Below are 13,414 nucleotides of genomic sequence, written 5' to 3'. Positions count from 1 at the left end.
TATTCACACCATTTACAATTAATTTAATCAGTGCTTGTTCCAGAAATATCATTCAGTCATTTATTCAAAACTGAGCATAAGGAACAATTTTAGAGATACAACAACACATGGCCATAAAACTCCCCCCATCCCTCTCCAACTTGGTTTTAATTACAATAACTGCTAATTTGGTTGAAAATCTGTTGTCTGACTCACTGCTGCGCCTTGTGACTTACCAAGCATATGGATGGATGTTATACCTACGCTGTGGTAGATGCTTCTTAAATTGTAGTTATTCTGCAGTAACTCCAGTCTGACCACTTTGTGCTGGCACTGGTGTGACCGGTGTCATAAAGGGGAAGCTGACCTTGGCTTATAGGGTGACTGCTGTATTAGGGCCCCTTCACACATAACATGAAAGATGCAGAAACCGAAAGAAAATCCTCAAAGTAAAAACAAAATGGGGAACGGCAAAACTTTCCACATGCTGTTGGTAGGGACGTACGGTCGGACAGGCATGCACGATACCATGGCAATGGTTTCGTGCACGCTCATGTTCACACGTGCGAACACAGTGCGAGCACATGGAAAGTTGCGCACATAGCAGCGGAGGAAAAAAATGTAAAAACACCACAAATCATAATACTTAATTCCTGTTATAAAGAGCGGAGTTAGCCTCCGCCTAGACGTACACCAGGAAGTAATGAAATAACGTGGATTACTGTTCTCCCTTTTATGTTTTACATGAATTACCTGATGCGCTCGTCTCACGCGTCGTGAACACATCAGCAGTGATCCACTGCAAATTTTTAATTATCGTTTTAATTATTACAATGTGGGGAAATGCCGTAGTGACACGCGCCTCGCGGGGGTGTCCTGTGGGGTGATTTCCTTCATGGCGTAATATTCAGCAGCCTTGCAGTGCACTGATGCGCCAATCAGCTGAAGCAATATGTTTTAATTTATTCCCATGTGAGGACAGCATGCCGACGTCTGCGCTTCACGCTGTGGTTATGTGAGGTCGTGTCCTACAAGCCACTACAGGTGTTCCCCAGCAGTGACGTGCGAGCACAGATATCTGAACAGCTGCACATCGCAGGGGGACATGCCCACCTCTGTCAACGGACCTTAGCAGCTCACAGAACAAAAAGGCTCACTCTCTGTTGCTTTGTTCTGTGATTTTAATTTTATCTATATATTATAGAGATGTACCGAATCCTGATTTTTAAGGTTCTGCCGAATACCGAATCCACTGCGTAAGATTTGGCCGAATCCGAAAACGAATACCGAATCCTACTCCGATCATCAGCTAGTACATTATAATGCAATGAAAACCATTGCACAGTGTATTTCCTTTCTTTAACAGTAAGATAAAACATAGGCAATAACTTCTACCATTATTTTTTTATTTCAATATAGTCACACTTAGAGAACCCCACTGAAATGTTAAGCTTAAAGCCATTCAGTGTACAGGCTTAGTGTTCTGTTCATTCCAAAGAACAAAGAGAGCAAAAAGGTCATCTTCTCTTAAGCCTGGTTCACACGACAGGATTTTAAAATTATCTTTAGGTTTCCAAAACCTGAGAGACCACACACGTGAAGATAAAAAAAATTATAGCTCTAACAGGTTTGGTCGTACAGTGTGTGGTGTTTAGCCACACAGTAAGAACAACACCACACACGAACAGATTTCACGCATGGACATTCACAGCTCAGACAGGAAATCTCGCAAAATCTCTCGAGATTAAACGTGACTTCAGAGTAAACAAACAGAGATACTTTGTGGACTATTTAAAACAGAGGGGAAAAAACAATACAAAAAGAAAAAGAAAAGGCGTTTTTTAAAGGAGTGGAGACAGCGGGACCATAGGACTTTCTGGTAAGTCAGAACAGCTGTTTTGATTTTATTTTCTGCTCCGTGCGTCCGTCACCTCCCTTTCTGATTGGCTGCACATCACATTCAGCAGGCTGCGTGCTTGTTTTGGTCGAAAGACACAACACACACAGCGATATAGGGCCAAAAAAATCCAACATGCTGAATATCCCCAATTTGCGATCGGAGCACTCCTGATGCCCTTCCGAGCAGATCAGAGCGCTCTAACACATCACACATGGGTGGAATATCTGATAAGATTATAGTGTCATCACGATTGTTGGGGCGTCCTTAAGATTGTCGGAAGGGGAAGACTGGGTCCGGTATTGGCCTAATTATCCTGCCGTGTGAACCCGGCCTTAAACATTAACGACGTAATCACGTTGTGCTTACGCGCGGTAGGATTCGGTTCGGTTGGTGCTCTAGGGTTCGGCCGAAACCGAACCCCGTCAACAAGGCCAATGTTCGGCCGAATCCGAAACCGAATCTTGGATTGGGTACATCTCTAATATATTATTATGTGTTTGTCCTGCATCTGTCTGATGTCTGTGTTTGTAATGGAACACCTTGCATGCACGGTCACATCCAGCTGTCAGTTGGCGGTCAGCTGACAGACCCTGTATGTCCACAGCAAAGCGTATGAGCAAAGCGATCACACAAGAATGAGTTCACGCCTTCACCCTTATTTGTTTTATTTAATTTCCACTATTTCTTTGTGTCATGTAAACTACAATTTACATGGTGGAAGTGACATTAGCCGGCCGTGGGCTAGTCCACTTCAATTGTGTTATGTATGAAGGGGCCCTTAGCGGTGTCATGCAACAATGTGTGACCTGTCAGATTTTGAGACCCAATTTAGTATTTAACATATGCTGCCATTGCAAATACTTTTCCACACGAGCAGTCACATTCTGACATGGTGTCTAACCAGATCCTTACTCTGGATGGCATTACCCTGACCTCTAGTAATACTGTGAGAAATCTTGGAGTCATTTTTGATCAGGATATGTCCTTCAATGCGCATATTAAGCAAATATGTAGGACTGCTTTTTTGCATTTGCACAATATCTCTAAAATTAGAAAGGTCTTGTCTCAGAGTGATGCTGAAAAGCTATTTCATGCATTTATTTCTTCTAGGCTGGACTATTGTAATTCATTATTATCAGGTTGTCCTAAAAGTTCCTTCAGTTAATTCAAAATGCTGCAGCTAGAGTACTGACAGGGACTAGAAGGAGAGAGCATATTTCACCCATATTGGCTTCTCTTCATTGGCTCCCTGTTAATTCCAGAATAGAATTTAAAATTCTTCTTCTTACTTATAAGGTTTTGAATAATCAGGTCCCATCTTATCTTAGGGACCTCATAGTACCATATCACCCCAATAGAGCGCTTCGCTCTCAGACTGCAGGCTTACTTGTAGTTCCTACGGTTTGTAAGAGTAGAATGGGAGGCAGAGCCATCAGCTTTCAGGCTCCTCTCCTGTGGAACCAGCTCCCAATTCGGATTAGGGAGACAGACACCCTCTCTACTTTTAAGATTAAGCTTAAAACTTTCCTTTTTGAAAAAGCTTATAGTTAGGGCTGGATCAGGTGACCCTGAACCATCCCTTAGTTATGCTGCTATAGGCTTAGACTGCTGGAGGGTTTCCATTGATACACCAAGTTTTTTCTTTTTATTCACCTCTTTCTGTTCTGTATACACCACTCTGCTTTTAATCATTGGTGATTGATCTCTGCTCTCTTCCACAGCATGTCTTTTTCCTGATTCTCTCCCCTCAGCCACAACCAGTCCCAGCAGAAGACTGCCCCTCCCTGAGCCTGGTTCTGCTGGAGGTTTCTTCCTGTTAAAAGGGAGTTTTCCTTCCCACTGTCGCCAAGTGATTGCTCATAGGGGGTCATTTTGACCGTTGGGGTTTTTCTGTAATTATTGTATGGCTTTTGCCTTACATTAAATGAGGTCTATTAGAAAAGTATCCGACCTTTTTATTTTTTTCAAAAACTATATGGATTTGAATCACGTGCGATTACATCAAGAGTTTTTTCACGCCTGTCAGTTGCATCATTCGCATGTGGGCAGGCTTTGAGTGAGGAGTGGTCCACCCCTCTTGTCGGATTTCTTTTGTCTGGGAACTTCCTGAGAGACTGGCGCTTTGCTTGATCAAAATTTTTTCAGAACCTGTGAGGCACATCGAAGTGGACACCATTCGAGAAATTCAGCTGGTTTTCAGTGAAAATTTTAACGGCTGATGAGAGATTATGGAGTGTTCCTGTTGCTTTAAGGACTTCCCACAGAGCAGGACGTCGCGCAGCGGTCCGAGGCGCCGTCGTCAGCCTGTTTCGAGCTGAAAACCTCCAAATTTAAGCCTCTGTTGACCCAGGACATCGTGAGAGAACAAAGAACTTTCAGAAGAGGTCTTTTTATGACTGAGTCGGTGACTGCAGCCAAAAACAAAACAGTACACCATTTTTCCATGTAAGGTGATGCTGTGTTTGTGTTGCACAACGGCAGGCTGTCCCCAGAAGTGGTCAAATCCCGCGATATCATGCAGGGATTCAAACAAGACTGCACTGCCCTATTAAATTTATTTTTGGCCCATCTAATATCCCAAAGAAGTGTCTGCCACCTGTTAGATGCAGCACACACCTTCATGTGAGCAATCCACAGACTGTATATATACTGGATAAAGCCTTCTTGATGTTACTCAACCTCCCCCCTCTAGCTCCCCCTCACCACCTTATCGTGGTGGGGGAGCATGTCTTTTTCCTGGTTCTCTCCCTCAGCCCCAACCAGTCCCAGCAGAAGACTGCCCCTCCCTGAGCCTGGTTCTGCTGGAGGTTTCCTCCTGTTAAAAGGGAGTTTTTCCTTCCCACTGTCGCCAAGTGCTTGCTCACAGGGGGTCGTTTTGACCGTTGGGGTTTTTCCATAATTATTGTATGGCTTTGCCTTACAATATAAAGCGCCTTGGGGCAACTGTTTGTTGTGATTTGGCGCTATATAAATAAAATTGATTTGATTTTGATTTGATTTTAAATTTTCATCACCAAAACTAACACCTGCATCAAATCAGATCTGCTCGTTAGTCTGCATCTAAAAAGGAGTGATCACACCTTGGAGAGCTGTGATGATGAAATCAATTTTCAAGATGATAATGCATCTTGCCATAGAGGAAAAACTCTGAAAACATTCCTTGCAAAAAGACACATAGGGTCAATGTCATGGCCTGCAAATAGTCCGGCTCTTAATCCAATTGAGAACCTTTGGTGGCAGTTGAAGAAAATGGTCCATGACAAGGCTCCAACCTGCAAAGCTGATCTGGCAACAGCAATCAGAGAAAGTTGGAGCCAGATTGATGAAGAGTACTGTTTGTCACTCATTAAGTCCATGCCTCAGAGACTGCAAGCTGTTATAAAAGCCAGAGGTGGTGCAACAAAATACTAGTGATGTGTTGGAGCGTTCTTTTGTTTTTCATGATTCCATAATTTTTTCCTCAGAATTGAGTGATTCCATATTTTTTCCCTCTGCTTGTTCTAAAAAAGTAACCATTACTGACTGCCACAATTTTTTTTCCTGATTTCTTATAGTGTTTCTTAAAGCCAGAAAGTTGCCATTTGAAATGACTTTAGTTTTGTGTCTCATGTCTGTGATCTGCTTTTTTTCTACAAAATTAAACATCTGAATGAACATCCTCCGAGGCCGGTGATTCCATAATTTTTGCCAGGGGTTGTATTCCAGGTATTTGTCATAATATGCTCAAAACAGCACACAGAGCCCTCCACAACAGCTAGTGGCCGCATCCAGCGGCCTCTGAGTGGGAAACGCTGCAAGCTTCGAAGGCGCTCCACTCAGTAGTTGTCACTCAAAATGTCAGTCCTAGGGTTTTGAAAAGTCAAATGCCTCTGGAGGTTGAAGAGTAAATGATGCATTCAGAGATGCACTCGGAAGGTTAGCTGCTAGCTGGGGAGTACAGCTTCTTCGTCCCCAATCTTGTTGTTTACAGATGTCTAAACTTTTTAAACTCTCCTACCTTTCCTCTGTGGCTCACTGCTTCTGCCACCATGTTGTCTTAATGCTGAGAAATTCTAGCAAATGGTTCTTTATGCTTATTAACTGCCAAGTCTTTATTTAGCTGTTGCAACAATACTGAACTTATAGAATCTTAATTCTCACAAAGCTAGCTATTGTCCTGGAACACTTTCCGTTTTCTTGCACGAGTCTTTGAAAATAAGAGCACATTTCAACATAAACTTCAATCCACAACAACTTCTACCAGCGCACACTGATGACATCATCACAGGTAAGACACGGAAGGGATGAGAAAGCCATTGTCAAAACTCATTATTTTTGCTTTTTACTATATTAGGGTCATGAAATTATTTAATTTTGGCTTGGCAAAATGTATACTTTAGTGTAAAAATAATTTTATTTCAAGGTGGACATATAACCAACTTTCTGAAAAAAGGGTTGATGCTTGGCCAGGGGAAGTCTAGCATGTGGATACGGTACAACACAAGAGGTAAGTAAAACCATAAATAAACAATGGATAGAACATGTGAATGGGGATGTGCTGCAAATTACCCATAGCAAATTTGAAACACTGTTCCAAAACATTTGAATCGCCGATGGTTCGAACCACTGATCTGGAACGCACGTGAAAAAGAAAGCTAATTTCCATTGCTCGGCAGAAGTCAATAATTCCAAGTCTGTGTTTTGACATCTGATCTAAATATATTTCAGCGTATCTCCTCAAGAAAAGGACACAGAGCTCCTTTCTGGGATATTTTCATCCACCATCTTGAGAGGGGGATTATCCTCTTGTAACCCATTGCCGTACTTACAACAATTGGTGTGGTCAGGTACACGTCACTTCCAGCGAAGTGGCGAATCCGAAGGCGAGAATTCATACTTCCGTGATGGGCCACTCGGTGAAAACACACTCAGGCTGTACTGAAATTAGCTGATTTGGTATTGTTTCTCACTTGCTTCTATCAGCCAGCTGATAGCAATCATTGCCTGGAACGATGAGATTTATACACCAAGCTGACCTGAAATTAACTTTATTGATGAGTCTGACCCCTTCGAAAAGTGACCAAAATACATGTATTTGTACTGAGCTCGGTGATGTTTTCACTGACCAAAAACGACCACCAGAGGGTACTGGGGTAATGTCCAACCTTGAGAATACCAAGATCCACAACACAAGTCAATACCCCTCAGATACATTTACTGCATAAACCCATCACACTTTACATACAAGAACTATAACTTTTCTGTTCTTGCTTTGCATGTTTGAAAATTCTTTGTTGCACTTCATTTGATCTTTGTTATTGTTAGTATAACCTTCCAGTTGGTCACGCCACTGAATAAGGTGTGCTTGAGGCTTCTTCCTTAAATTACACCCGAGGGAGTTTTTCCTTAAGCCGTGGTCACAACCCACTGTACTTGCACGTGCGTACAGTCTACTTGCAAAAACGTGGGCTAAATTTGGAAATCCGTACGTCGTAAGTACTGCCTCAGTACAAATTTAGGAGCACGCAGACACACGCAGACACGCCGTAGAGGTTTTAGTGCATGCAGAACTTTCGCTGCGGTCAGGCTGCGGATTCACCAGCAGTACAGATGACGCACGTTGTGAGTACTGCCTCCGTACGGATTCAAAGCAGCACATTTTCATTTCATTCAATTACTATTGAATTAACCAAATCCGTACGAAGGCAGTACGGATTACGGCACTCACCACATACTATGGAGGCCGACAGACTTGCATGCATGACGGAGCTTCTCACTTGAACTTGGACTTTATTTCCAAACTTCAGCAACACACGCTCCACAGCTTCAGTCTGATAAGTAGCTGTAACCTTTCGAGGCAAGTAAACACTCGTACAACTGACCGCTGCAGGCTGGACATGCTCATGCATCGCCGACGCTGAAAAACACCTGCCGCTCCGGTCCCGCTCATAACACACACATCAAAAGAAAAGCCGACCCCCCCCCCCACACACACACACACTGTTTTATTGTCAACTCTCTTTATCACTACACTCCTAGAGACGTGCGTTGAACGTACTCCCTCCCTCCTCTTGCTACTGCCTCCGTACGTTTTCACAAAAACGTAGTGGACGTGGCATCCGCAGAAAATGTACGGCGAAAAAAAAACGCACGGTGGGTTGTGACTGGCGCTTTACCAATGTTACATACGTGTTTGCTTGGGGGTTGGTAAGGATAGACTTTATGGGCCTATCCCCTTTGAATCCCAAATAGCAAATCGGGATGCGATTTCAATAGATTTGAAATCGAGATCCACTTTTTTGAAAATTGAACAGCTTTCGTTTTCATGAGAGTTGCCAGGTCTGTACTTTATAAGGCAGCCTGTTAGGAGGCAAGCCAGATTAAGATGTTTCATCCTGTTTTTGCACTTTTTTGGATCATGAGTGAATGTTGTAGGGTGGTGCCCTGTGAAATAGCCCTGTTGTCCTTATGAAGTACCTTGGGGCAACTTATGTTGTCATCCTGGTCCCAGCGTTGGGACCAGGAGGCAGAGCTGTGGTCTTATACACCTCTCTGCAGCTTCTCTCCCCCTGCCATCCCCTCATTACCCCATCCCCGTAGAGACGGTGCCTGCTCCCAGACCACCAATAACCAGCAAAAATCTATTTAAGCATAAAAATTCAAAAAGAAAAAAATAATATAGCACCTTCAATTGCACCACAGACTAAAATAGTTAAATGTGGTCTATTAAACATTAGGTCTCTCTCTTCTAAGTCCCTGTTGGTAAATGATATAATAATTGATCAACGTATTGATTTATTCTGCCTAACAGAAACCTGGTTACAGCAGGATGAATATGTTAGTTTAAATGAGTCAACACCCCCGAGTCACACTAACTGTCAGAATGCTCGTAGCACGGGCCGTGGCGGAGGATTAGCAGCAATCTTCCATTCCAGCTTATTAATTAATCAAAAACCTAGACAGAGCTTTAATTCATTTGAAAGCTTGTCTCTTAGTCTTGTCCATCCAAATTGGAAGTCCCAAAAACCAGTTTTATTTGTTATTATCTATCGTCCACCTGGTCGTTACTGTGAGTTTCTCTGTGAATTTTCAGACCTTTTGTCTGACTTAGTGCTTAGCTCAGATAAGATAATTATACTGGGCGATTTTAACATCCACACAGATGCTGAGAATGACAGCCTCAACACTGCATTTAATCTATTATTAGACTCTATCAGCTTTGCTCAAAAAGTAAATGAGTCCACCCACCACTTTAATCATATCTTAGATCTTGTTCTGACTTATGGTATGGAAATAGAAGACTTAACAGTATTCCCTGAAAACTCCCTTCTGTCTGATCATTTTTTAATAACATTTACATTTACCCTGATGGACTACCCTGCAGTGGGGAATAAGTTTCATTACACTAGAAGTCTTTCAGAAAGCGCTGTAACTAGGTTTAAGGATATGATTCCTTCTTTATGTTCTCTAATGTCATATACCAACACAGAGCAGAGTAGCTACCTAAACTCTGTAAGGGAGTTAGAGTATCTCGTCAATAGTTTTACATCCTCTTTGAAGACAACTTTGGATGCTGTAGCTCCTCTGAAAAAGAGAGCTTTAAATCAGAAGTGTCTGACTCCGTGGTATAACTCACAAACTCGTAGCTTAAAGCAGATAACCCGTAAGTTGGAGAGGAAATGGCGTCTCACTAATTTAGAAGATCTTCACTTAGCCTGGAAAAAGAGTTTGTTGCTCTATAAAAAAGCCCTCCGTAAAGCTAGGACATCTTTCTACTCATCACTAATTGAAGAAAATAAGAATAACCCCAGGTTTCTTTTCAGCACTGTAACCAGGCTGACAAAGAGTCAGAGCTCTATTGAGCTGAGTATTCCATTAACTTTAACTAGTAATGACTTCATGACTTTCTTTGCTAACAAAATTTTGACTATTAGAGAAAAAATTACTCATAACCATCCCAAAGATGTATCGTTATCTTTGGCTGCTTTCAGTGATGCCGGTATTTGGTTAGACTCTTTCTCTCCGATTGTTCTGTCTGAGTTATTTTCATTAGTTACTTCATCCAAACCATCAACATGTTTATTAGACCCCATTCCTGCCAGGCTGCTCAAGGAAGTCCTACCATTATTTAATGCTTCAATCTTAAATATGATCAATCTATCTTTGTTAGTTGGTTATGTACCACAGGCCTTTAAGGTGGCAGTAATTAAACCATTGCTTAAAAAGCCATCACTTGACCCAGCTATCTTAGCTAATTATAGGCCAATCTCCAACCTTCCTTTTCTCTCAAAGATTCTTGAGAGGGTAGTTGTAAAACAGCTAACTGATCACCTGCAGAGGAATGGTCTATTTGAAGAGTTTCAGTCAGGTTTTAGAATTCATCATAGTACAGAAACAGCATTAGTGAAGGTTACAAATGATCTTCTTATGGCTTCGGACAGTGGACTTATCTCTGTGCTTGTTCTGTTGGACCTCAGTGCTGCTTTTGATACTGTTGACCATAAAATTTTATTACAGAGATTAGAGCATGTCATAGGTATTAAAGGCACTGCGCTGCGGTGGTTTGAATCATATTTGTCTAATAGATGAGACGGGTGAGAGCATATCTCACCCGTGTTGGCCTCCCTTCATTGGCTTCCTGTTAATGCTAGAATAGAATTTAAAATTCTTCTTCTTACTTATAAGGTTTTGAATAATCAGGTCCCATCTTATCTTAGGGACCTCGTAGTACCATATTACCCCATTAGAGCGCTTCGCTCTCAGACTGCGGGCTTACTTGTAGTTCCTAGGGTTTGTAAGAGTAGAATGGGAGGCAGAGCCTTCAGCTTTCAGGCTCCTCTCCTGTGGAACCAGCTCCCAATTCAGATCAGGGAGACAGATACCCTCTCTACTTTTAAGATTAGGCTTAAAACTTTCCTTTTCGCTAAGGCTTATAGTTAGGGCTGGATCGGGTGACCCTGGACCATCCCTTGGTTATGTTGCTTTAGACGTAGACTGTGGGGGGGTTCCCATGATGCACTGTTTCTTTCTCTTTTTGCTCCGTATGCATCACTCTGCATTTAATCATTAGTGATCGATCTCTTTTTCCTGGTTCTTTCCCTTGGGGCGCCTTGGGGCAACTGTTTGTTGTGATTTGGCGCTATATAAGAAACAAGTTGATTGATTGATAGATTACAGTTTGTTCATGTAAATGGGGAATCTTCTTCACAGACTAAAGTTAATTATGGAGTTCCACAAGGTTCTGTGCTAGGACCAATTTTATCCAATTTTATTCACTTTATACATGCTTCCCTTAGGCAGTATTATTAGACGGTATTGCTTAAATTTTCATTGTTACGCAGATGATACCCAGCTTTATCTATCCATGAAGCCAGAGGATACACACCAATTAGCTAAACTGCAGGATTGTCTTACAGACATAAAGACATGGATGACCTCTAATTTCCTGCTTTTAAACTCAGATAAAACTGAAGTTATTGTACTTGGCCCCACAAATCTTAGAAGCATGGTGTCTAACCAGATCGTTACTCTGGATGGCATTTCCCTGATCTCTAGTAATACTGTGAGAAATCTTGGAGTCATTTTTGATCAGGATATGTCATTCAAAGCGCATATTAAACAAATATGTAGGACTGCCTTTTTGCATTTACGCAATATCTCTAAAATCAGAAAGGTCTTGTCTCAGAGAGATGCTGAAAAACTAATTCATGCATTTATTTCCTCTAGGCTGGACTATTGTAATTCATTATTATCAGGTTGTCCTAAAAGTTCCCTAAAAAGCCTTCAGTTGGTTCAGAATGCTGCAGCTAGAGTACTGACGGGGACTAGCAGGAGAGAGCATATCTCACCCGTGTTGGCCTCTCTTCATTGGCTTCCTGTTAATTCTAGAATAGAATTTAAAATTCTTCTTCTTACTTATAAGGTTTTGAATAATCAGGTCCCATCTTATCTTAGGGACCTCGTAGTACCATATTACCCCATTAGAGCGCTTCGCTCTCAGACTGCGGGCTTACTTGTAGTTCCTAGGGTTTGTAAGAGTAGAATGGGAGGCAGAGCCTTCAGCTTTCAGGCTCCTCTCCTGTGGAACCAGCTCCCAATTCAGATCAGGGAGACAGACACCCTCTCTACTTTTAAGATTAGGTTTAAAACTTTCCTTTTCGCTAAGGCTTATAGTTAGGGCTGGATCGGGTGACCCTGGACCATCCCTTGGTTATGCTGCTTTAGACGTAGATTGTGGGGGGGTTCCCATGATGCACTGTTTCTTTCTCTTTTTGCTCCGTATGCATCACTCTGCATTTAATCATTAGTGATCGATCTCTGCCCCCCTTCACGGCATGTCTTTTTCCTGTTTTTTTCCCTCAGCCCCAACCAGTCTCAGCAGAAGACTGCCCCTCCCTGAGCCTGGTTCTGCTGGAGGTTTCTTCCTGTTAAAAGGGAGTTTTTCCTTCCCACTGTGGCCAAGTGCTTGCTCATAGGGGTTCGTTTTGACCGTTGGGGTTTTTCATAATTATTGTATGGCCTTGCCTTACAATATGGAGCGCCTTGGGGCAACTGTTTGTTGTGATTTGGCGCTATATAAGAAAAAAGTTGATTGATTGATTTGGCACCATTTTAAATAGACCCCTCACTGTGAGCACAACTATTTTGGTGCAACATCAGATCGGTGACTGAGGTCTACACATATGAAGTTTCCAACTTTGATTTAATTGTTAAAATCAGTTTAATTGCACTTTTTCTGAGTTGGAGACACTCGCTACGCCCCCCCCTGCCCAGACTATGGGTTGGGGCAGATAGACCTCACTTCCAATGAAGTGGGGAATCTGAGGTTGAGAATTCATACTTCCGCGTTTCAAAATTAACAAATATTTGCACAAAAACAATAAAGTTTATCAGTTTGAACATTAAATATCTTGTCTTTGTGGTGTATTCAATTAAATATAGATTGAAGAGGATTTGCAAATCATTGTATTCTGTTTTTATTTACATGTCACACAACGTCCCAACTTCATTGGAATTGGAGTTGTACATCAAATGTGAAATGGTCAAATATTGACATCTGCCTGGCAAAGCAGTCAGGGCGCGGAGTAATACATCAAATGTGAAATGGTTGAATATTTTGCCACCATCAAAAAGATATTTTATGGTCTGAAATCTCACACGATTAACCAATCAGATTTGCGGAACAAATGTAATTGGATCAGAATTACGTGTAGGGGAAACTGGGGCATGGTGAATCACAGGGCACAGTGAATCAGTAGCTATATGTGCAAAACTACATATATATTTGCAGCAGTTATGCCATGCATAAGTTATGCATGGCATAACTATGCAGTTATGCCATGCATAAAGACATCCCCCTTATAAATTAGTGTTTTGTTTTTGAATACATTAAGGGTAAAACTAAGTGGCAAGTAAAGTCAGTTTTTTTCTATCAAAAGTAAATTTTGTGGATGTCAGTGTATTTGTATTTATGTCTCACAACAGAGGAAAGGTGGCCCAAAAAATTGTTATTAGTTAGAAGACTACCCCATCCAACTGATGAGCATGTGTTATGTC

General features: G+C 41.9%; 1 protein-coding gene across 3 annotated transcripts in view; it reads right to left on the bottom strand.

Moving 5' to 3' along the window:
• Nucleotides 1-13,414, bottom strand: part of sfxn5a (sideroflexin 5a) — a 102,569-nt gene that overhangs the window by 87,840 nt on the left and 1,315 nt on the right. The gene's annotated exons all lie outside the window — the stretch shown is intronic.

The sequence above is a fragment of the Thalassophryne amazonica genome, chromosome 19 (genome assembly GCF_902500255.1).
Source record: "Thalassophryne amazonica chromosome 19, fThaAma1.1, whole genome shotgun sequence".
NCBI lineage: Eukaryota > Metazoa > Chordata > Actinopteri > Batrachoidiformes > Batrachoididae > Thalassophryne > Thalassophryne amazonica.
This window is presented reverse-complemented; position numbering and strand designations above follow the sequence as displayed.